This window comes from Osmia lignaria, chromosome 3, assembly GCF_051020975.1.
Source record: "Osmia lignaria lignaria isolate PbOS001 chromosome 3, iyOsmLign1, whole genome shotgun sequence".
In the NCBI taxonomy this organism is placed as follows: domain Eukaryota; kingdom Metazoa; phylum Arthropoda; class Insecta; order Hymenoptera; family Megachilidae; genus Osmia; species Osmia lignaria.
In genome coordinates, this window is record NC_135034.1 from 7,564,471 (window position 1) to 7,588,131 (window position 23,661).

General features: G+C 36.6%; 1 protein-coding gene across 4 annotated transcripts in view; it reads left to right on the plus strand.

Annotated features, from left to right (window-relative positions):
* The window catches only part of Hs3st-A (Heparan sulfate 3-O sulfotransferase-A), a 79,994-nt gene that overhangs the window by 5,722 nt on the left and 50,611 nt on the right, over positions 1-23,661 (plus strand). For 2 of the 4 annotated variants that reach the window (XM_034326568.2, XM_034326567.2), the window contains one exon: positions 16,084-16,176. The gene's annotated coding sequence lies outside the window, so the exon portion shown is untranslated. Of the gene's footprint in view, positions 1-15,944; positions 16,177-23,661 lie in introns of those variants that run through there. The other 2 variants (XM_076688017.1, XM_076688016.1) reach the window with 2 other exon arrangements.

Below are 23,661 nucleotides of genomic sequence, written 5' to 3' on the forward strand. Positions count from 1 at the left end.
AACAATGGTCAAATATGCTCTTTCGATATTCAGATTTTTGATAAAAATCTCGTACAAGTATTAGAAATTGAAATGTTGAATCCTCGTTTTGTTCTTGTTCGATGTCGCGTCTACGTGGCGGAATACATTGATCTGTTTCACTGCGTGAACGGTACGGAGTAGTTGTCGGTTTAAAAAGCGACATGTACTACTGTCGTTTCGAATCACCGTAAAGGACGTTTCCAAAGAATGCAATATCCGGCAGATGGTACAAAACTTACGTCAATTCGAAGTTGTTCGAGCGAAGAAAAGTGCTTTCAAACTTTAGTCTCGTGCATGAGTTTGCTAACGTAAAACAAATATTTCGCTGTGGAATAGAGCCAACTGATTTCATGATTACCAGCGAAAGAAACTTGTATCAATGTAGTTTTCTTTTACTACTTCACAATTCAATTAACTGTAGAAAAAGCAAAGGTACTATACAATTTTTATTTCCCTTTATAGTTCTTTTGCTAACTTGCAGAATTATCAATTTTTCACAGAGATAATTTATTTTTATTTTTGTTAGATAATCTTGCAAAATGAAGTAATTCTATTAGCATTGCTTACGTTCAATTAAATTTTGATATAATTAAAACTTAGCATTCGTTAAAAATTATTCTCCTTCATTCGCGTACTTTCGGAGCCTTGATTATTGCAAGCATTTCGTCCACGATGCCTTAATTCGAGATTGCCGGGTCAATGAAGGAGGGTTGGCAGAAAAACAAACGTTGAAATTCACTTTGTTACCGCGACGGTTTGTAATTAGAACGCAAGCCGTCGACTTTTCTTTCTAGTTCCATTGTTTTCAACCCGTACGTAAGAAACCTGAGCAAAGTCGTTGAACTCGAAAAGCTGATGAGCTCAAGAAAGCGCAAGAAAATTCCTCCTCTTGCACGATTTCGAAAAACTTCTTTAGCCAATTTTCTCAGGGGGTTGTTTTTTTTTCAGTGTATTAGAAACACGTAGGAACTTCGAACAACAACTAGTCTATTTACCTTGATCGATTATCCGAAAATTAAATTTTCACGATGAAAAATAAATGAGAAAAGAATCAATGAAGGCTGGTAGAAAATTAATTACGCCAATCCTGTTGTTATCAATGTTATCATGTTGCAATTATAGTGGGGGTGTTTCACGGGCACGGTTTACACGAAACTCTGTAGCGGCATCGCGATAAGTAAAATTTACCATGGAACGTACGAACGTGTAACTAAAATGCGAATGTAATGCTAATTACGGTCCTCCGGCTAGTAATCGGATCGATAATCCGATTACACGGAATCGTAACGCGAAAAAGCCGCGAAAATAACCAGTCGTGTAAACGCGTGATAATCCTACGACTTTGTAATTATCCGTACACCATCTCCTATAATTTTCATCAATTCCATGATAAAGGTTGATAAATCGTGCTCTCTCGATGTACCTGAAAGCGTCGACTTTAACGAGAACGGCACACTTCCTCGCGAGACATTTACAATTTACAGCGAGACAATGCCAACGGATTATTCTTAATTTAACGAGAGGAAAATATCGATACGTCAGTTCTATAGTTGTGCAAGACGTGCACATGCAGTTTGCACCGATGCAACGTTTTGTTTACCCCGGCGCGGCGTTCTCGGTCAATATTACCTTTCTGCCGTTTCTCTCGAAAGATTAGGAAACGAATCTGTTTCTTTCTCGGGTAACTTGTTTGCCTTTCTATTCGATTTTCGATCGAGTTATTCCTTTCTTCCGGCGTATTTTCTAATATCACGCGAGTTCCTCGCGTGTCGAGAGAAGTTGTTCCGTTAATATATCAATGCAGCAAGTTGCAGAGTTTTCCTGAAGTAAAGTTTCAGCCAGCCCGTCGTTTAACGCATCAGAGATTGCGATTTACCGTGGGAGTTTTCGAGAAACTGTTAACCCTTTGATACTGTATTTATTTTTGAATTGCCTACAGCAGAATGTAGAACGAGGTGTTTTGAAATTTCTGTTTTCACCAACACGTGGTTTTAATTCTGAATAATAACACAAAATTTCAAATATATTTTCCGATGTGATATACAGAATTATTTTGGGTATAGATTTGTTTCAAATGAAATTAAAAAAAGGAATTTGTTTTCACAAGTGCATCGATGCATTTGCATTATGCAAATGCACATCCTTCTTCGTTTTGTTTCGAATTAGCTTAATTATTTTCTTCTCACGTTTTTCCATTTGATGGAGATTTCATAAATGTTTACGAATCGTTTCCGGTTTAATGGTTCGGTGTTAATGAGGAATTGTCATGGCGTCCGGAGTCGTGTTTATCATGGTTGTTAAATGACTCGATTACAGTTGAGTTATGGTGGAACGGATTAAAATATCAGGATATCTCTGTTTTGAGTAATTTCGTGAAACAATGAACAGTTTCGTGGACTGTTCGGATTGTTCTCTAAATCATACAGTATAAATTATACTAATCACTGTACCTGTTCGATCCTTAATTATCAATCAATTTCTAATCTCTAAATACAGCAGCCATTATTTGTTACAAATAGCTGGACAATTTTATATGATTTAGGTAAATTTTGTTTTATACAAATGACTCAATTTCAGTTACAAATGAATTATTATTTAATTAACCAAAGACTGGTAATAGAGTTGACATTTTTCAAAGGAAATTAAAAGGAGCAATTGATAATGACAAGGAAACGTTTTAATTCGACTGTTGATGGATAGTAAAAGCATTTTTAATTAACACAGCGAGGAAAAAAGGATACACTTTTCGAGGTGAAACTCAACGATAATTTCATTCGTACTTTTCCACTCGAAACTTTTTATTACTCACTATCGCCAAGTTTGATAACCCAGTCGTATCCGTCTGTGCCTTATAATATCACGTCTCGCAGTTCGTCGATTCTCACGCAAACGTGCCAAGCTTCAACACGTGGTTTCCGTGAAACTAAATCGAGTAGACTGTGTTACTTTATTTCTCACCCTCTAGGAACGAAATTCTCTGCATGCTCGCTTAAATCCACTTATTGTTTTCGTTCAAATCAAACTTAAAATATTGTCTATTATCAAATAAAAAATTGTTTAAATTCGATTCTTTGATCCCAAAAAATATCCACTATACTCGAGCCAAGGATCGAATGACTACGGTGTAACGTTAACGAGGACTCCATTCATTCGAGATATCTGCCATTAAGAAACGTACGGTGCATAGTTTCTAAACGGCATAGCAAGTCGAAGAAGTAATGGAGAATATTCAAAGTTCGTACGATGCTTCTTTGAAGGTTTCGTTCCTAAAGTTCCTTGCTACGTGTCGCGCGATCGTGACACTTTAGAAGTAACTTCGTTCCAATTGAGGATGGAAACGTCTTCGTGATCCACGTTACGAGATTATCTGTGTCTTTCTGTCTCCGGACGTGCTTAGTGCTCGAGGATATATTTCTTGGCCAAGGAACTCGGTGCTCGAAGAATTTTAAGTTCGATCAGTTTACTTTTTCCCACTCTCGGTTTTACGTCGTTTCTATCAGTCTGTAAAATGGTAACATTTTAAGACACCCAAAGAATTAGTCTACAACTCACAGTTTCCAAATTTCTGATAATTCTCTCTGATCAAACGAATACGAAATTTTTATTATTTCATTCAAATTTCAAGTTTCAAGCTTACAATTTGCTATTTCAGATTATTTGTATCATAGCAATATTATTTATAATAATATTTTTCTATTAATTAAGTTTTCTTCTAATTAAGAAATTCATTTTAATTAATTAAATTGTAATTGTAATTGTAAAATTAATAAAATCTCCTCACTAGTAACTTAGAAATAAGTAACATATTTTTTTAAGTAGTTCAACTCAATGACTGCTGCTCCAAATTTAATATTATTTAAAGTTGATTTTATAATACCATACGAATACGAAATTTTTATTATTTCATCTTCAAGAATCGTGAACAAGTTTGAAAAAGTGAGAAAAGATGATTGCCAATCATCTTCTGCGATCTCGTACTGGCAGTTCTATGAATTTCTGCATTCTCCATGCTATGGCCGCGGAGAAAAACGATCCCTTAACCAACTGACAAAGTGTGCTGACGTTGCCACTGGGAATACCTGGGGCTACTAGTTGCAGCCGGTAGCTTTGCCCGGTGTTGGAACGAAATAGCCAAGGAGATGGCGAACTCGGTCCGTTGTACCTTGGAAGGGTCATTAAAAGTGTCTCCCGGATGCCTCTCGGGCTCTACTTCTCAGTTAAAGTCTTGCTCGAGAACCACCTATCTCGCGAGATGAAAAGCATTCGATTTATTTCGTCTAACGTTTGACGTAGACCACCAGTTTCTCTAACTGTCCGCTTCTCGTACTTTCACGACATTTACGAGTGGAACTTGCTTTTGGTTAAACGACGTGTTTCTCACATTCGTTTCGAATCGTCGACGGAGACACTCGGTTCGATATTTCATTTCCGTCCTGATAGTGGAGCTATTGATGCGTTTATAATGATTCACTTGTAAAGAATTAAAGTAGGTTGACCGGTGGTTTGTTTGTTAGCTGTTCCTCGCTGGATTTCCAGCTTTATCGTAGCGCTTTCATTTCCTAATTATTTAATAATAAATTGAGAAGTAAATTAAATAAATGATAGATTTCAATTATTCTTCAGTGTAGATATAATGCTTTCCTTTGTTTTGTTAAACGTAAATTTATCGTTGATATAGAACAGGTAGCTTCAGTTCGATAAACAAATAAAACATAACCGACGACACAGTTATTCGATAAACCTTGATTTTCAATCCCACTGTTTTTCATTTGTTACTGTGGAAGTGTGCTTTTTTCTTTCTACATTTACAACGTTCGACGATAAATTAGTTTTATCAAGCTTCATTTCCATATTCGATGAACTTTTTATATTATGATGTAAAATATCTTCGTTGTTAAAAATGACGATAAAAAAAAAATATCTGCTGTTCGAGAGACGGTAAATATTAAACGTGTATCGTGTAATTAAATTCCTCGTTCAACAGATGAATTCGCAAAAGATGCTTTCCTTAAATTCAAATTGTTGGTCTTTTAATTAGATAATTAAGAAATACGAAGATACCGATGTCGGAATATTTTCCATGTACGCGTGTAAATGTTTGAAGGAACGTCACAAGTGTATTTCTAAAGAATTCTCGCCACGTTTCAACGGGATGTCCTTAAAGTTACATCGCCTCGGTAGAAACCGTTTGACTTAACTTGCCCGCTTGCAGGAAGCGCGACTACCGTTTCAAACTAGTCAACATCCATCCTGGTGGCACGGAAACCGTCGTATTTTATTCGCGAATTTAGTCATTCCTACTCGTGCACGATCTTACTACGGCAAGTAACCAGGTGAACTTGTTTGCACAGTGCCTCGCAAGTCTAGCGTGTGTCATAAGTTTCTATACAATTCTCTGCCGGGCCACTTTCTCCATTATGCGTATACTCGGGATCAAATCAGGCTTCCTTAGGGAAAATGGCAATATAGGAGAAGCACAAATTCTGATAATCTTAATTTTCACGATATTAACAGGCCAGGGTGAAAATGAGCATTTGTCGTGGGGCGTATCGAAACTCTAATTTATTAAGAATAGGATTAGTTAATTTTCAAATTTCAAGTTTCAAGCTTTCAATTTGTTATTTCACATTATTTGTATCATAGCAATATTATTTATAGTAATGTTTTTCTATTATTTTCTTGTAATTAAGAAATTAATTTTAATTAATTAAATTGTAATTAAGAATTAAGAAAATCTCCTCCCTAGTAATTTAGAAATAAGTAACATATTTTTTTAAGTAGTTCAACTCAATGACCGCTGTTCCAAATGTAATATTATTTAAAGTTGATTCTATAGTACCATTCGATTGTATTAAATGGATTCAGCTAGTTTCAGTGAAAACTTTGATTTAATTAGAGGCTATACGAACAGTGGCGTGATTGGATTGCCGAGCGCGTACATCGTGCTACGTTCAATTATTATGTTCCAATATTGGAGCTCCTAATGCAATTCTATTTGTAGCTGTGCGTTTGACAGTCGTGACGATTACTTCCTGAATTTTGATTGCATGATCATGCTGGGCGCGACCGCGATCTAGCTGTGTGAAAGAGGCGTGAACGTAGATCGATAACGCGATGGAAGGTGCCGATTATGTGGAGTGTACGACATAATGTCGATCTCAGATAACACGTTGAAACACGACATTGAACGAAGGTTACTCTTTCTAACTCAATTCTTCTACCTGTTTACAAATACACGTCGTCTTTCATTGATGTAACCAGGATTCTTCCAGGATCTTCTAACTTTCCAAATATCTCTTAATTATTATAAATTCCCTTGAATTTATTGATTTATTTTCTGTTTAAAAAAGAGTCACACACAAAACGTCGCGTAACTTTTTTAATTTCATCAGGATTTTATCGGCATTCGTTCACGCATTGTTAGAGATACTGGAATTATTAAAAATTTTTAACTCGACCCTGACGAGTTTCGTTGGTCCTGTCCTTTAAAACTTAGCACGTCCGTCACAACCCAGGAAAAATTTCAAAAGCATACGGAACAATTTTGTTAACTACCGTCTGACCTCGTAACAATCAGCCAGGAGTGGACCTGTTCCCAATATATGGTCGCGTTGGTATTCCAAAAGTTTGCAAACACATAAATATGCTCGGATAGCCGTGATTTCTAGTAGCCAAAGTTGAATTCCTGTTGGGTAGTAAAATTTCTAGAGTTATATTCGTGATTTTCCGAGATATAGCAGTAAAATCCGCGACGGACCATGGAGAGAGCCCCTCGAATCCCATTAATTTCTCCATCTATCGTCCAAGAATTAAACAATTAACCAACAGAATTGTATTAGAAACTACCAAAGTTCATGTAAACAGTGTTTCGTGATATTTTATCGGGCTGAAAGTTCAACAGACTACGATCGGAGGGAAATATAGATACATCGAGTGTAGCAGCTGTTGAGACAACGGAAATGGTTGTTCCAGCAGCGGAGAATTTACACGGAACAGCTACTCCTCAACCGATAAAAGGTTGCCCTTTAAAATTGAAGTTGAACAAGGAAATATATCGTGGCTCGGCCAGACACGAGACGTGATACGAATACCCACTTTCCTGCATAACGAAATTGCAAGGAGAATTTTCACCACGCGTCTGGAACATCAGTTTGATGAAATTCGTATTAACCGGGAATCTGCGACAAACGGTGCCGCATCACGTTTCGAAGGGTTTCACAAAGAAAATCGAAGGATTTACGCTGCATTCGACTGACCTAAAATGTCGTTCACCCCGAAGAATGGTTTGTCGGACTTGGAAAAATCTAACCCGAGCTTCAACGTTGCTTTTCAAAAGCGTCTTATCATTTGGTGGAACACGATTCTATGGAAATTGTTTTTCTTCTTCGTTATTTCTATTTCCTCACAATTTCCTGTTGCCGTTTGTTATTTCTAACGACGCTAGTTTCTTTTAGAAATTTTCCTTGTGAAAGCGAATTTCATAGTATTAATTCAGAAAATTGAAAACTTATAATAATTTTTATGCTTTCTACATTCTTGATTAATAATTTTCAAATTTGCTTGATCAAAAAGGGACTGTAAAAAATCAAAGAAGGTTCCATGTTCCAAACGGCAGCTCTTTCAGCCGGCACAGAACAGGAAGAAAATCAAGAAAATTACTTTTAACGATCCTTCTTTCATTCCTTCGGAACACGCATTCAATGCGGCTAATAATATAAACTTCAGTTGGACTGAAGAAAAAATACGTGAAAGATGTGTCCGTAGGAAATCGCGACAAAGCGTAAAGCAACAAGTTTATAACGACTGTGCTTTCATCAAAGTGACTGAAAACCTTTCGTCTGCTTCTCAAAAAGACCAAGCTTCTAATGTGAAACTTTTGTCCTGACTTTTGGCTCCCCTTGGAAGCAGGCTGCGCAATAGCTTTCTGAAGAATAATGAAAAGCTTCAGAGGTAAAAAGAAAGGAACGGAATGGTTGGAATTTTTCTACACGTACAAGAATAATTTTTATCTTTTACCTCTCGTAGGTTTAGCTCATGATTGACCCAGACATTCTTTCGTTAAATTAAAAAAAAAAAAAAAAAATACAAAAGCGGTGCAGAATTAAGAGAAAAATTTTCATAATCTCGATACTCCAGTCACAGAATATATCTTTAATTGCCGGCCGAGAATCGAGGCGAAATTTTCTTTTCAAATCGTTGTCCAGGGAGCACGGAAGTTTGAGCACCTTTGCTCGCACAGTTTCGCGGAAGTAACGATTTTAATCTGGCGGAATAGCTCGCTTAAGCTGGCGAGCGAAATGAAATTCCCGTGCTAGATCGAGAATTCCGCGTCACGTGTATTATTCCGCAATTAAACCGTCGTTTGTTTTTTTTTTTCCTGATTGCCCGAAACGTGGCAATTTTGTATGGCGAACGAGAACACGGCGTTTGTCTTAGCACCTGACCGTGTACCTCGATGATATCCTCTGTCCACTTTCATGCTTCAACGTCCACTAACCAAGCAACCGACGTGCTATTCCGTGTACCCTGGAGACATGTCCTGGCCACCTACACGCTTCGGCGAAGCTATTCTGATTAGTCGACAAGTCATTCACGTGTACATTTGACACGTCGTTGTTCTACAACTTCAACCGCACACACTGTTCTCTAACATCCGAACGTTAGTGCAAATAAAAAAAAATAGTCGAAATTCGTGGGTGTGGTATCTGATATTTTGTGCGACAGGTTAAAATAGTAAAAACAATCCATCAAATTAATAAATTAAATTGTTTTTATTTAATATTCATGGGTATTGATTGGATTGATTAATAATTCAATATAGGTAGAACACGTTCTGGGTAAAATATATTTATTTGACAAATTGACGTCATAACGGGTATTTTCTGCTAATATTTAGCAATAAAAAATTTGGGTTAATCTCGTTGCGCGTAAAACGACAGTAAACTCGAAGGATCATTACGCAAACGTTTACCGTCCAGCCGGTAAATAGAACGTACTCGTCGGATCAAAGAGGTTTTTAATTGAAAGCAAGCTAATCTTTAGGATCCGTCTCCTCTCGAAATTCTACATCAGCTTTTTCAACGAAAGAGTACAATTCGCGATACGTTTTCCACGGGAATACGAGAAAGGAAAAGAGGTAGAAGGAAAAAAAAAATTGGCGAGGGTCGAAAAACCGCGCTCGAGGAGATCAAAGCGTTTGATGAAAGGCCGCGCGCGCGAGAAGTTCCGGGCTATGACCATCGCAAAATGGCATATTCCTAAAATTTCGCCGTCATGCGTTTCGTCTTAAATCGCATTTCGGGATCGGAAATCCTGTTAACGTTCAATGATAACCCGGGTTGTTCGCTTTGAGCATCCGTTTCCACGTGCTACCTCGTGCATCCGCTTGCGCGAACAACGCGAACAGAAGTGAGCGTAAACGGTAGAGAGTCCGCTTTGTTCACGTGTATCGAAATTAGCCGAGCTTACGCAGTGAACCTGACTTTCTTCCTACCTTTGACATCAAACGAATCTACGAGTATTGTAATTAAGAGAGGCAGGGCCGGCCCTGGGCCTAGGCAGACTCCTATAAAACGATTTTGCGTAAATTTTATTTTAGGTACTTTTTTTGTCCTATATGTGAAAAGACCCCGAAATCTCAGAGCCGGCCTTGGAGAGAGGAATAATACAAATTATCAGATTCTTCAGATTAATTTCAAATGAGAAATTATTTTTCCAATATCTGGAGGGTTCGTTAAAAAATTTCAATGTCTAATTTTACTGCTACGTTTGAGGTCACGGTTGACCCAGAATTTCTCATTCGACAATCATCTTCCACAATCGATCCTCTATTTTATTACGAAAAAAAATCCTGAATTCCGTATCGAATCGGTGCGCACAAATAAAAAGGAAGCTTGGACACACTTTTTCTAGAATCGGATCCGCCTTTCTTTCGTTATATCGTGCGTTCTCGAGTACGAACGGGGGATGAACCGAAGGCTTTTGGTGCGCACGGCTGAGGGTAGCTACTACCCTCCGGTTATGCAGCCGCCTTCCGTGCCGTAATTTCTTTGTGCGAGCCAGGCTATACGCGATAAGTGCATCGTTCGCCGGAAAGGAAAAGAAAAGTTGCACAGGCAAGCCGGCTTGTAATCGTTTATACGAGACCGTCATTTCGTTGGAACGTGACCCGAGGGTGATGTTCGTTTCCGGCCTTTTCGACGCGTTGCAGATTGCACCGGTTCGTCGATGTTTGGTATTGCGATTAAAAGAGGATTTGTTATGGATCAACGGACTTGTTCTGTCCGCTTTGTTGTTTCCTCTTTTCGGCTTTTCTCGTTTCTTTGTTCTTCTATTTTTTTTTTCTGTTTTTTAATATGTTACGGTAAACTGGACAAGGTTAACCAGCGATCCTGGTTCCCTCTTGGTTCAGATCCTGATATAATTGAGCTGGGGCCTGTGTTTGGGGTAATTGAAGCGAATGGTACGGAATTGGTTCGTTTCATTCTGGTAGGGATTTTTCATGGATTGTTTTATTGAATTGTGATCGTTGAATATCTGTGGATGTGGTTGATAGATCATTTAAAAAAATCTTAGTTTACTCTTGTAAATACTTTATTCCCATTTATTAATTTATTGATTCATGTATTCTTTGGAAAGTTCAGCTGATTTTTAATTGGATTTACATTCAGTCACAGTGAAAAAAATATTTGTTATTTGGCAAGATTAAAATTTGGAGATAGAATATTGAGAATTAATGGCTGAAGAATTTCCATTGTTTCTAAAATTCTAATTGCTTATGTAATTGAATTTTGAGATCTGTATGGCCGACAGTTGCGACAGAGGGTCGTTGTGCCTTTGCAGGATGCAATCTGATCCGATTAGATCGCGTGCAAAAGCAGCCCCTCAACCCCGTGGGTCTAATGGTTAATTACACGTGACAACAAGCGGAGGATAACTTGCTGATAAAATTCCATTCTTCTGTCGCCAATCCCGTGCACCGACTAATGCCACAATCGATGTTTCCTTTCGAGTAAACAGCGATAAATTTAAATTGTTTATCACGGTTGATTTATCCCCGTTTGTTCCTGCGGTATCTCATCCTCTCGTGAGCGTAGATTCACTACGTTTTGTGTCGGGCGAAATTGAAAAGCGTTTCAATAAATTGTAACTCATTTGATATCGTGCCGATTTATTCACGATGCGATTAATGATAAGTGAAATATTTAACCGCGATTCATGCTGTGTACTTCAATTTAGAAACACTTTGCTTTTTCTTTTTTTTTAAAAGGAAATAATGGAAATTATTGATATCTTTCTTTTCATCGAGGGAAAGAAGAAACAATTTTCAAGATTAGCAAAAAATAATTTTAAAATGTTTCCAAATTTTATATTATTAAATTCATTTCATCATTAGAAGAGATATTCTATTTGAAAATTATTTGAAGTGTTGGAATTCCTCGTAAAGGAATAAAATGGTACGTTATTTATTGCACGATTCGAAGCTACATTCCATTCTACGTGAAATTGAAATATTTTCCCTTCAACTATTTTATTAAATTCTGAATTTTATTCATTCCATTTAAGCCCTTCGGTTATTTTATTTTACAGTGTGGCTCTTCTTTTGCATTTTAAATAGAAACTATTCAAATTTAAAACTTTGCAATGATTCGTTCTCAGAGGGTTAAGGTACCTCCAAAAAGCAGCATGAAATAGCTGCAGCAAAATTCTTAGATTCTGAAATAACGAAGTGAATAAGATTGGAATGGGAAAAAACGTTGATGGAACAAAGGTTAGGGTTCGATGGAAAAAAGGACAGGGGTGAACCATCAGTTTGGTTACGGAACCATGAACCCTTTTCGATTTCTCCATCAGTTACCTTCTTCGATTTTGTGTCTATCTTACGGGAAATAAATAAGTGCAAGGTCAATATTTATTTCTATCGGCGGTGTTTCAAAATAAGGCTAATAGTAATACTTTGTTTGATATTATATTCATTCGTTCGATCGACGGATCACTAATTATTTACGAGGAGAACTTCCAACACGATAACACGATGTATATCAAGAATGAATTGCCACGATGAGAAGGTGAAATTCTCTGTTGTAATCAGTCATCGAATATCAAGCTAAAATTCATTAATTTTTGTTGAGTTAGGTGAACAAATTTCATAGTTGATTTTAGGGGATGATAGTAAGTAGAAAATACCCTACAAACACAGATCCATAATTCAGTGATTAAGTTGTAATTAACCATGGTGTATTAATAATAATTTATAGATCCTTTATCGCATGGATTTTATTTTTTAATATAATTTGGAATTGGAATTTTCATAAAATCATATCTATTACCATTGCTTTTATCTCAGAGGGCTAATATATAAATAGTTTCACTTCCTTTCGTCTGTTCTTCGGAAATAATTATAGATAATCTCGTTTGAACAGCAGGCTCTGGTATCTAAGCTTTATTTTAAATAGACGGTAGTTGGATCTCGTGTTCTGGGTCACGTTTGACCCCCAACCGGCTGGCATCACGTTCTTCTGACATTTGGAGCTTCCGAAGCACGCGAACACATTGTTGGTAGGCTAATGGTTGACTACACTCTGGACAGGTTGCCGTTGAATTATGCCCGGTGGCTGCGATTTCGAGTTCATCCACTTGAAGTACAAACAAGCATCTTATTAACCCTTAACCCTTTCGACGGCTCGTGGAAATACCGGAAGTAATGTATAATTTTCGGCGAGTTTCCCTGCGAGTCGAGTGTTGTGCGCGAAATAATTCAACGCTGCCTTACTCGGTGCAATTTGTCTTCTATTGTGTGCAACCCTCTCGACCTCGCCCCCCCCCATAGACGACTTTGCGTTTAATAATCTCCTAAACGTGGCTCGTAAGCACACCTACCGAACTACCCCAACGTCTGTTCTCTCAATTAGCGGTGAATTATTAATTGGAAGAGTACTGTTTCATCTTCTTTTGCCACGGTAATGAATGATACTTTCGTTTTAGTTAAAGAGTTGAGATCTTTTTAGAATCACATTTCATTAGGGTGTTAATTTCTTTTTATACTAGTAAACTTTATAGAGAAGACACGATTGGTAATTAAAATAATTTTGATTATTATCAATAAGGTAATTGCTGCTTCTTGAAATTTGTGTAATTAATTGATTGTAAATTTTGTAGTAATAATAACTAACTTGATACAATTATTATAATATACCAACAAGATGTATTATATCATAATTACTAATTATTAATTTTTCATTCAGAACATAGAATTGGTGCTAATTGTAGGTTTCTCTATGCAGGGTAATATAATGACATTGGTAACACCAGAAATTATAGAGGGAAACAAAATGATTGTCGAACAACGTTACCTGAATACCTATTATTTGAACAATACACGGCTCCTAACACATTGCACCCTGTGACCTAGCAAATTGCGGTTTTGCTATACCGCCTACGTCACGTTGTTCGATAATACTAAGGTAGAAATTATAAGCTTGAAATATCGGGACAATTTTGCTGAATAATTCACAGTAATTCTGTGTAAGAATTATCGCTTCATTATTTTGCGTTCGATGAGTTAGTCTATCCTTGTATAATAGAAAAGTATCGTACGGTATCGAGCAAAGTAGACTTTAATTAGGAAAATTGCGTTCGAGGAAAGGTTAAGAAGAAATCTATTTAACTAATTCAAAATGAAGCATCACGTATGATATGTATTCTCTCTTTATGCGCTCGGTGGAATGATTATCTTTCTCCTGCAAATAATAGCAACGAAACGTTTAGCAGTATATGCGGAAGGTGCGCGCACACGGGAACACGTGATGTGTGCACACGCGGTCCCGAGCAGAATTAATGTGAAAATGACACGCGAACGAACAAATTACCATCAAAATTATAAGCTTTGTTGTCCAAGGCCACGGTTTGCACTAACTTCCATCGGGGCGCTTTATTATCAGAACACAACACTTGATCCCTATCACACTTACCCAGTAACAAAGTTTACATTCTACCCCGATTACGTTACGCGTTGCATATTACATATTTGCACCATCAGCAACCAGAAACATCGAGTACCGTATCCGTATAATGAATCCCTGCTGAATAAATTTCTCCTCGTCGTTTCGGTTAAAATATCACTGAACAGGTGTATATTCGATTAGAATTAGAAGTTCTGGAAAAACAAATTTGATTGTAAAATGCAATTTAAAAGAATCAATGCAGAATATTCTTTTTTTAGACTCCGTTAGGTCTAATTATGTACATATGTAATTAGTTTAAATAGCAACTCGGATTATCGCGATTACAATCCTGCCTGAAACTTGACGAAACATAATTTTTGATTTTCGAAATTTTACACCATTCCTTTTTAATTCTTTATGTTACCATTGACCTAAACACCATCGAGGATGAAATTTATGGAAATAAATGATAAAATGATAGAGATATCGGCGGATGATTGGATTAATGTAGATCACGGTTAGTTACGACCGTTAATCTACTTAATCATTGCCAGTTAATTATTCGTTGTCACTTAGCTATGTTGTACGTATGTAATACAATATCGAAGAGTGCGCCACGTTAACCACGGTTGCCGGTCGCGGTATTTGCGGCCGTGTTTCTCGGCCGCGTTTCAACGCAAGATAATCTGACAGTACGGACTGTTGCGGAAACTTGGTCGTAAATAATCAAGTTAATTGCTCGAGTCTGGTACAAAGAGGGAGGACGATCGGGAATCGGGACTCTTGAAAAATTGACCGGTTGCTAATCGAGTAGTAATTTTCTTCTTATTATCATTTATTAGCGCCTTTTCATACAAACTTTTTAAGGTAATCGCTACTATATTCACGCTAAGTGATTTTCTATTTAATTATCGGATTAATGTTAATGTTTCTTGGTAGAATCTGCAAGAAATTTTCAAAGCATTTCATTTTTCTTTCGTGGATTCCCTCTGAACAAGTTCTGTTCGACGAATATGCCATTGGGGAAAGCTTGGAACGTGAGATTTAAAGATCACAGCCACGTTCGAGCTTTGTTTTCTTTCTTTCCTCCGATTCTTTGGTAGAGCAGGAAAAGAAACATACCACGTTTCAGATAGTTAACATATTCTTTGAGTCGTGTTATTAATTTAAAGTTTCGAAGCAGTAGGAAGGAAATAAATGAAATATTTCCGAATTTTCACGCGAATCAATCGAATCTTAATGATTGTAATCAGAAAAAAAAAAAGAATGGAATTGTCGTGGAATACGCAATGGTTGTAGGGTATCGCGCGTTGATTACTTAGGATAGAGGAACGGACCAAGAAGCATCTCGAAGCAACGAACAAGTTTTCGTGAGACGTCGTTTCGAGGTGTCTTAATTGGAATCGGATGGAAGCGCAAGGAACTTCTTGCTTCCTGCCTCTCTTTCTCTCTCTCTCTGTGTCGTGAAATTGCAGTCCGAAGACGAATATCTCGGTCCGCCTGGGAGACGGACCTCTTTCGTGTTAAATCGATTTCGTTCGGGTGTTCTTGGCGGTGGACTTACAACCAGATAATCAGGAAAGAAGCAAGAATGTACGGAGTGTTGGGGAAAAAGGATTCTAAACTCCCTAAAAGTTGCTAACTGTTGCTGTTACCGTAGATACGTTCGATTTTCCAAATTTCTCAAATGTTAGAATGAATTTACATTTTTGTAACAATGAACAATTTTATAGAAGAATATTTTACTTTTATAATATCATACGAATTTAGGATATCATTTTATGGGTAGAAATTGAAAAAGAAATGAAATTGAATGAATAACATAGAACAGTAAACAGTAAAATTCATTCATTGTACGATGAACTCAGGAATGTAGGTCTTATTATTAGATTCTAGAAATAAACATAACTTGCTCGCTTCGGTATGTTTACTTTCGGTAATCTTGTTTTTGTGTTTCCAATCGGTGTCCGGAGTCCTTTGTATACTTCTAGACGCGTTTCAGAACAGTCGTAGAACGTCCGTCGACAAGATTAATCGTTCGCGATTCAACAGTGCTTACGCGTGATTTTGCAGTTAAAAATGTGCTCGTTTAATAACATCGGCTTATTATTCTGATCAGGAAGTGGCAGATACGCAGTATTCGAGCTTCAGTGAAGATGTGAAGTAGAAGTGAAGATGGGAGAACGCGTTGCTGGTCATCTGCTGTAAACACGTAAGTAATTAAACAGCAGATTATATATTTTGTAATTTACGAATTATAAATAAGGGCACTTGAAAATTTGAGTTTTAGTGACTAATTGTTAAATCGTAATTAGTATGATAAAAATAATAGAATTGAATGGCGGACCATGGAGAGAGCCACCAGTCGAAATTTAATTTCGTATTTTATATTATAGTAATTTCCAATGTTTTACATCATTTTTTGAGATATTATTTTTCAGAAGTATTTTTTAAAATTGTGTTGTGATTGCGTCTATCAATTATCGAGTGTCCCTTATAAATTGAGTCAGCGCTAAGTTGAAAAGGTTCAGTATCCCCGTTTTCTTTACCATCCAGTATATTTCTTGAGTGATACGTAAATTCATACAGAATTTTTGGACCAGACAAGTTCCTTCGTTTTACGGGGATAGAGTTACCTACCTCTGGACGCGTTCTCCAGAACATATTTTTTCGGATTACACGGTTTTCGAGCTTTCAACGTATATCTCGTTGAATACGTTCGCGTGAATCATGTGAATACCAGGTAAATTTCATTAAAGCGATTCGGGTCAGCTGATATATAGAAAAAAAAACGCGTTGGATAATTCTGCGGTCGTTCATACTTTTCCCTCTGTGATTCTGTGCGTTGACGTTTCGAATATCCGGCTAGTTTAATCGTCTCTCGTTCATTTTCATTTGTTTTTCAATGTAACAACGGGCGCGTTTCTTCCTCTTTTTTTTTCTTTGTTACCTTAATTGCCTCTTCCGTGGCAGATCGTCTGAAGCGCGTCTCGAGTGGAAAAGAAATCGATTTCCTTGGTGATGGGACGCTCTTCATCTTCGGGAAATGGCACGTTTTTAACTCTTTCATTGTGAACGACGTATATATACGTCCTCGAAAAGCAGCTGTTAATTGATAGAAACGTTTGCGAATTGTTGCCAAGGGACATGACAAATCAATGTGTATATTTAGCTACAATAAATCTATGAAAATATTTAGGGACAGGGGAACCTAATTTATACCGGGAAATTAGTGTTGTGACGGGTGTTTTAATTTTTATTAATTAGTCTTCAACCGAGAATTTTCTTCAACTCTCAATGGCCAGTCCGTTCATTAGCATTATTTGAAATAATCTTCTGGCATAAATTTTTGCTAAATCGAAAGATCTATAAATAAATTTTCATTCAAAGAAGCAATTATTTTTGATTTTAAAATATTTTCATTGATCGAAAATATATCTCAGAAGATTATTTCCATACAATATATTACACAGCTTTTATTTTCATTTGAACGATGCTTTCCGGTTAGCAGATTTAATACAAATGAGATTTCAATCATCCGGTTGGATTGTTTGTCGCTTTTCTCGATCGTTCAATCGAAATGTAAGTGTTTATCTTTGATCGAACAGGAGGAGCGCGTTCGAGATGAATCGAAAGAGCGGTGTTTCACAATTCTATCGCTCTCGTTCTTCTCGTTGCCATTCGAGCGCGATATGCATCATAAATATGCATTCGAAGATTGCTCCATCGTGAACGTAATTCTGTCGGCTTGACAGCGTGTTGCGAAAGACGAGCGCAATCTGCTTGTTTGCGTCGTTCAATGATACTTTTACGACTGTTCGTTATTCGAACGATCGTTCGATAAAACGCCTTCTACTTACAAATTGAGGACATTAATCCTTTATATATCCATGTAACTTTTAGATGAAATTTCTGTTTTATGACAATGAAAATATCAGTTCTGTATAATTGTATATCGATCGGGTTTTATTCGTGTTTTCAGTATCTTAACAACGTTATCGATATTTCATTAATTATTGTCAATACCGATGATATAATTAATGGCTATACGAGGGTGCCAATTATCCGAGTAAACGAAGAGGAAATTAATTTAAGTAAATTGCTAATATTGTAACTGTGTTTTACAGGAAATATTATTTTCATATTTTCAGGAAAAATGTGGGCTTAATTAAGCAGTCCAGTTCTACTACGTAAAAGTTATGATTTAATTAAATGTAATTATCTTTTCCTCCTTTATTTAATATTAATTGTATAAAGTAAACGTATGTAAAAGAAATTGAGTTAGAAGCAGAAGGGCTGTAAACCCTTCAAAGCATAGGTTTAAAAGAAAAATGAGTATCGGATTAAATTAAACGGATTACCTAGAATGTAAAGCTTCGGAGTTCCAAACATTGATGATAGAAGCCATAGAATTTTTCTTGGAGCAAGTGTTGATTATGTTAGCCGAGGTCTATGATCTCTAATGATCAATTGAATACTTACTTTAAAATTTTTATATAGGATTAACTATTTAATCGGACGGTCTATCGAACTATCTTACACTCTGATGTATTTTTTTCAGTGATATCTACATAAAATTATTAGAGCCACAGATCTCATAGATCATCTAATTACAATAGTTTCTTTTTAAGGTATATTAAGATTAAGCTAAAAAGGCAAAAAATTATAGAAGGAAACTACAAATGAGCAGAGTCATATGTTCTGTAGATCTCATAATCTCCTTCCAAGTATAGAAGATTATAGAACATGAAATTTTAACAGACCTAGATTACATAAACCCCATACTCCTCTTTTAAGTGCAGAAATAAATTCTCTAGTCACGAGAGCCATTTTAGATATCTACAACGAAGGTCCTACATCTCATAGATCTTAAATCACAGTTTCGATTTCTGTAACAGCTGAACGCAGGTAGAATTTGTAAGACGAGGTGTGTAAAAGAGTTTGTATAATATCGATTCGTAATCCATCTCGTTGAGATAAAATAGCTAGGGGTTGCTCGATTTTCCGCGCGTGTTTCTGTGACGGGACTTTCTTGCAATTTTCATGTCATCCCTGTTCGCGGCTTCGAGCGATGGCACGAGGAAAAACATTTTCCGGGGAAATTGGAACGGAGATGGCTCGAGATTGGCGGGACGAGGGAATAGCGTGCGGTGAAAAGCTATGGTGGCTTGGATGGTGAAGAACTTCTTCCTTCTCCTCCTCCTCTTCTTCTTCTTCTTCTCTTTGACACCCAAGCCGAGTATGCAACTTTTACGTTCCCCTCTATGTTTTTATCCCTGTGCACGTGTATTTAACCATCACTTTTTGCTCGAGTGTATGCAACCCTGTTGCTCTGAAAAGAGCTACTAAATGCACGCGAGAGAGATCTTGTTGCCTGTTAGAGACTTTGATCTTCGTTAATCGCCGAGCACACCGGTCTTTCCCGAAGGTTTTAAAATGTGGTTTCTCTACGTACGTTCGCTAAACGCCCCTGGTTTCTACAGCTACCTTGCATTTTTTATCACTCTTCGCTTCCTTCCTTTTGCCACTCCTTTTGTTTCGACGATTTCGAGGGCCAGTTGCAATTTCCGATTCTTTTTGTTCGTCTTCCGTTGCGTTTAAAGAGGTGTACCACTCTGAGAAAGTTAAAAATAGAGAAAATTCGTAGCACAATCATTTTGATATTTTCTTGTGAATTTCTTAGACAATAATTAGAATTTTCAATCCGAGCGAGCATCACTTTTTATCTGATAGAATTTGGCTAATTTTCGAATAAAATATTGAAAAAGCTGGCAATTTTAATTATCAATTTCAATATCTTAATTATCATTAACTGTTCTTTAATAGTTTAAAATGGATATTATTTTTATAGTAAGAGATGCTTTCTTCATCCCTCTTTGCATTTCATTTCTTATTACCATTCGATATCGCGATCAAGTGTTTGACAAACATTTATCTTAATTAACTTCCCTGCTAGAGCTAGAACGATTCAAGTATTCCAACGTTTTCCAATAATCCCACGGGCAAGGTTTTTCGAAGAAACGACTAACGTAGCGTGCCAGGAAGCTTATTACGATTCCGTTGAATGTTAAAGTGCCGCATTGTTTTCCGCAATTAAAAGAAGGAAAAGTTGTGCCTGTTCCAGCCACTCGATACTGCCAGCCCGGAATATGGGTCAGTAAACTGTTCAGTGTTTTCATTTGCATAACTGTTATACTGTGCTCGAAATTGTTAGCGTTGCTTTTAAGGAAGAAGAACAGAAAGAAACATTCAGCGTAACACTGGGAAAATTTCTCTGATCATTGCAAAACTATGCAAATTTAAATATTATTGTATTTTAGGGTGGTATTATTTATGGCCCTCTTTGCTGGTAATTTTTATATTATAACAAATTTGTGATCAAAGTTAGTTAGAAAGGAATATTACCACCCTTTCTTCTTATTAATCACTTATTATAGCACTGGTGTTTATTTCGAACAGCTTTTTGTTTTATGAGCAATTGAAGTAGGTTCCCTGTGATTTATCCATGATGGATTTGTTTTCGTGTTCGCGTGTTTATAGGCGTTGCTTTTACTCTATAGAGTTTTATAAAGTACACCGAGTTCAAAGTCCGAAGGTTTTCAGCTTTAAAGCTTTTAAATTTCAGTGTACAGAATACACAAAGGAAAGTGCTTAAACATTTTCGATAAAAAAATGAAATAAATAATTTTGACGTCACTTTGATAAAAATTAATGTACCTTTTATAGCCTAAGCTGTTAAGTCATTTCCCAAAAGTGGTTTGAATCCCTTTGAAATAATTTTTAACACGAATTCTACTTGCAATTTAATCTCGGTTTAAATATAAATGGAAGTACGATAAATTTTATAATAATTAGATTGATTTTAGGGTAATGTAAGACAATTTGAACGGAATGAAAGATTTATTCGTATCGTAGAAAATATAGTCTACAATCTAGTAATTTATCAACGAACATGAAACTCCCTTTATCCTTCGAACCGGTGTTATCCTTGGAGCCTGTGACCAATTAATAAACCCTCAATTAATGTGTAATCGGGTGTACGGTCTAGGCAACCGATTGAAAATTAATGGCCTCAACCGTTGTCACGTAAATTAATTGCTATGCAGCCGTGTGGCCAGGCAATTTTATAGTTATCTGATTATTTGCTTAGTTATCTACGGATAGCAGACTTCTTTTTTCATTAATTATTCTCTAACGTGAATATTTATTCCTGTAATTGAATCGCGCGCGAGTTGATTGGTTGTTGATTCTTCATTTATTTTTAATTAGCAATCAATACCAGTGAGTTAGAAGGATCCTCATCTTCTTTTTTTTTCAAGAACTTTTTCTTAATTAAAATTTCATTCGACACTCCATATTATTTTCATTGAAAATATTTTTTAATTCTGGTCCGCAGTTGACCCAGCTTTGTCATTCGAGGATTCGAAATCGATCCACTGTCAATAGCTCCAAACCCAGCGACCAATAATTTGACCCAACAAACACGGAATCGAGAAAAGACAATCGGGAGAATGAAACGTCATCGAACGGTAGGTAAACCGAATTAGCTTATTGAATTAGCTCGTCGAAAGGGTTGAACCGAAAGGGTTCAAAGGCACGTCGATTGTAGATCGTTTGTACGTTAACGAAGCCGTGGTCGCAATAAATTCAGCTTTCAAAAGAACTCGAGCTCCGTCGCTCGAGTTTTCTTGTGCGGTGCAGCCAATTTCGTGGTATCGATCCTCGACATAGCGATTCGTTCGTGACGAAATGGTAGACATTCGTCAGACTTTGGTGCAAGTGCAGCCTGGGCGAAGTTTCGCGAGGACAAGTCGATTTCCACGGTCTTTTTGATTTACCGTCCAATTTCCTTCGTCGACGCGTTTGCATACAGCAACATCTCTTTCGTTCGAATCGAACCGGCAACTGGACTTTATTAGTCTGTTGTTATTACGTTATCCTGTTTCCGTTTTCGAAATTAAAATAATATTGAAAATGTTTCGATTATAGATCCAGAAAGAGATTCACGCGTTGACAATTCAATTAGTAATCAGTGTACTCTAGTTATGCACCCAGCATCATCTAATCGAGACAAATTAGAACGATCAATCAGCAGCGTCCAGAATCTAATTACGCGAAATTATGCGTCCCTCCTGGTTTGTCGATCATTGAGTTTTCGAAATGAGATCAAGCTCGATAGCTTCCGGTTTCAATTTCCGGCGATTTAGGATAGGAGAGAACGCACGATTACCTATAGGTTTACGACACCAATAAGTATCCGAGTATTGTAATTGTAATTGCAAATCGTTGGAATAATATAATTTTATTTTTTATATATAAATTTTATGAATTTTGAATTAGAGAAGTTTATTAAGAGTAAAAATTGTATAACAAGGAATTTATAATTATCTCTACTAACCCTTAGAAGACGGACCATGGAGAGAGTCCCAATTTTTTCTTTCAATATATGAAACCCGTTTAATTAAAAATTATATATTCAACTTTAGACTAATTGTAAATATCCTTATATATATTTTGTAAGATTGGGTCTCGATTGACCCAGACTCCGTTGCTCGAGTGTTAATATTTATGAGACGTAACAAGGAGAGTGTAATTAACTCGGCACTTTTATTCTAAATCGTTTTCAGGAAAATTGTTCCATTTAAAGAGATTAATCGCGTGCGCGACACCTTTTTAAACCGATGCTCGAGTTAAGAAAATTGAACGCTTTAATCGACTCGCGGGTTAACATTGTTCTAAACGAAGTATGCTCGCATTTACATCGTGCATGGAGATTATTGATGTTAGATAACGATTGATAAATGGTTCGAAAATGCGAACGCGATACGAACAGTTGAAAGTTGATTATTATGTCCATTAGAAGGTTGAAGCTTAATATTGCAATGTCATGATCGCTCGTGTGAAGGTTGAAATGAAATTCGACAATTGTTATCAATTGGATAACTGTTTCTTATTGAAACTATTTTATAAAATTAACATAAACTATGTTCAGATGAACCTAAACACAGTATCAGCAATTGCATCTGCAGATATTTTCAATAGAAGAAATCAAACAGGAAATTTTCAAATTAAAATCTTTTTTTTTTTAATTAATAGGTTTTAATTTTAGAATTCCTTCATTCAATATTTAATATTCTCTATTGGATAAAATTAGGTTCGTTCGAAGATTCGTGAGAAAATTTCGCATACGAGAATGAAAGCTGGATGTTTCAAAAACGATCGGACAGCTGTTGGGAATATAGTGTCGCATATTTCAGAAATCTGGTGGTCTCGAGTCGCGGCAGATATCCAATTTGAAATAGATGCGCTATATATTCGCAACGATATAAAGCGAAAGCTTGAAAGCTCCATCAATCTTACCGTACACGCCATACGACAAACACGAACCAGTCGTTCCGCGTTTCGTGTATGAGCTGCTCGTTTCTTCGCCATTATTCTCGGCTCCTTTTGTTTCCCAGTCGATTAGACCGAATCAGATTAACCAGGTGCGAATACAATGCAATTCGACTGGCATGTAACCACTGGTGCGTGTAGCGAATCTGGGGTGCAACGAATAAGTCAATAACGTAGGTCGACATGTTTCGCTATCAGGCTTTTGTAATTTTCATATCGAATAAAATGTTAAATATTGTATCAACGAAAAAAGATGAAAAGAATTCTCTAATTCAAGGAAATTATTCGTTAAATTATAATAAAT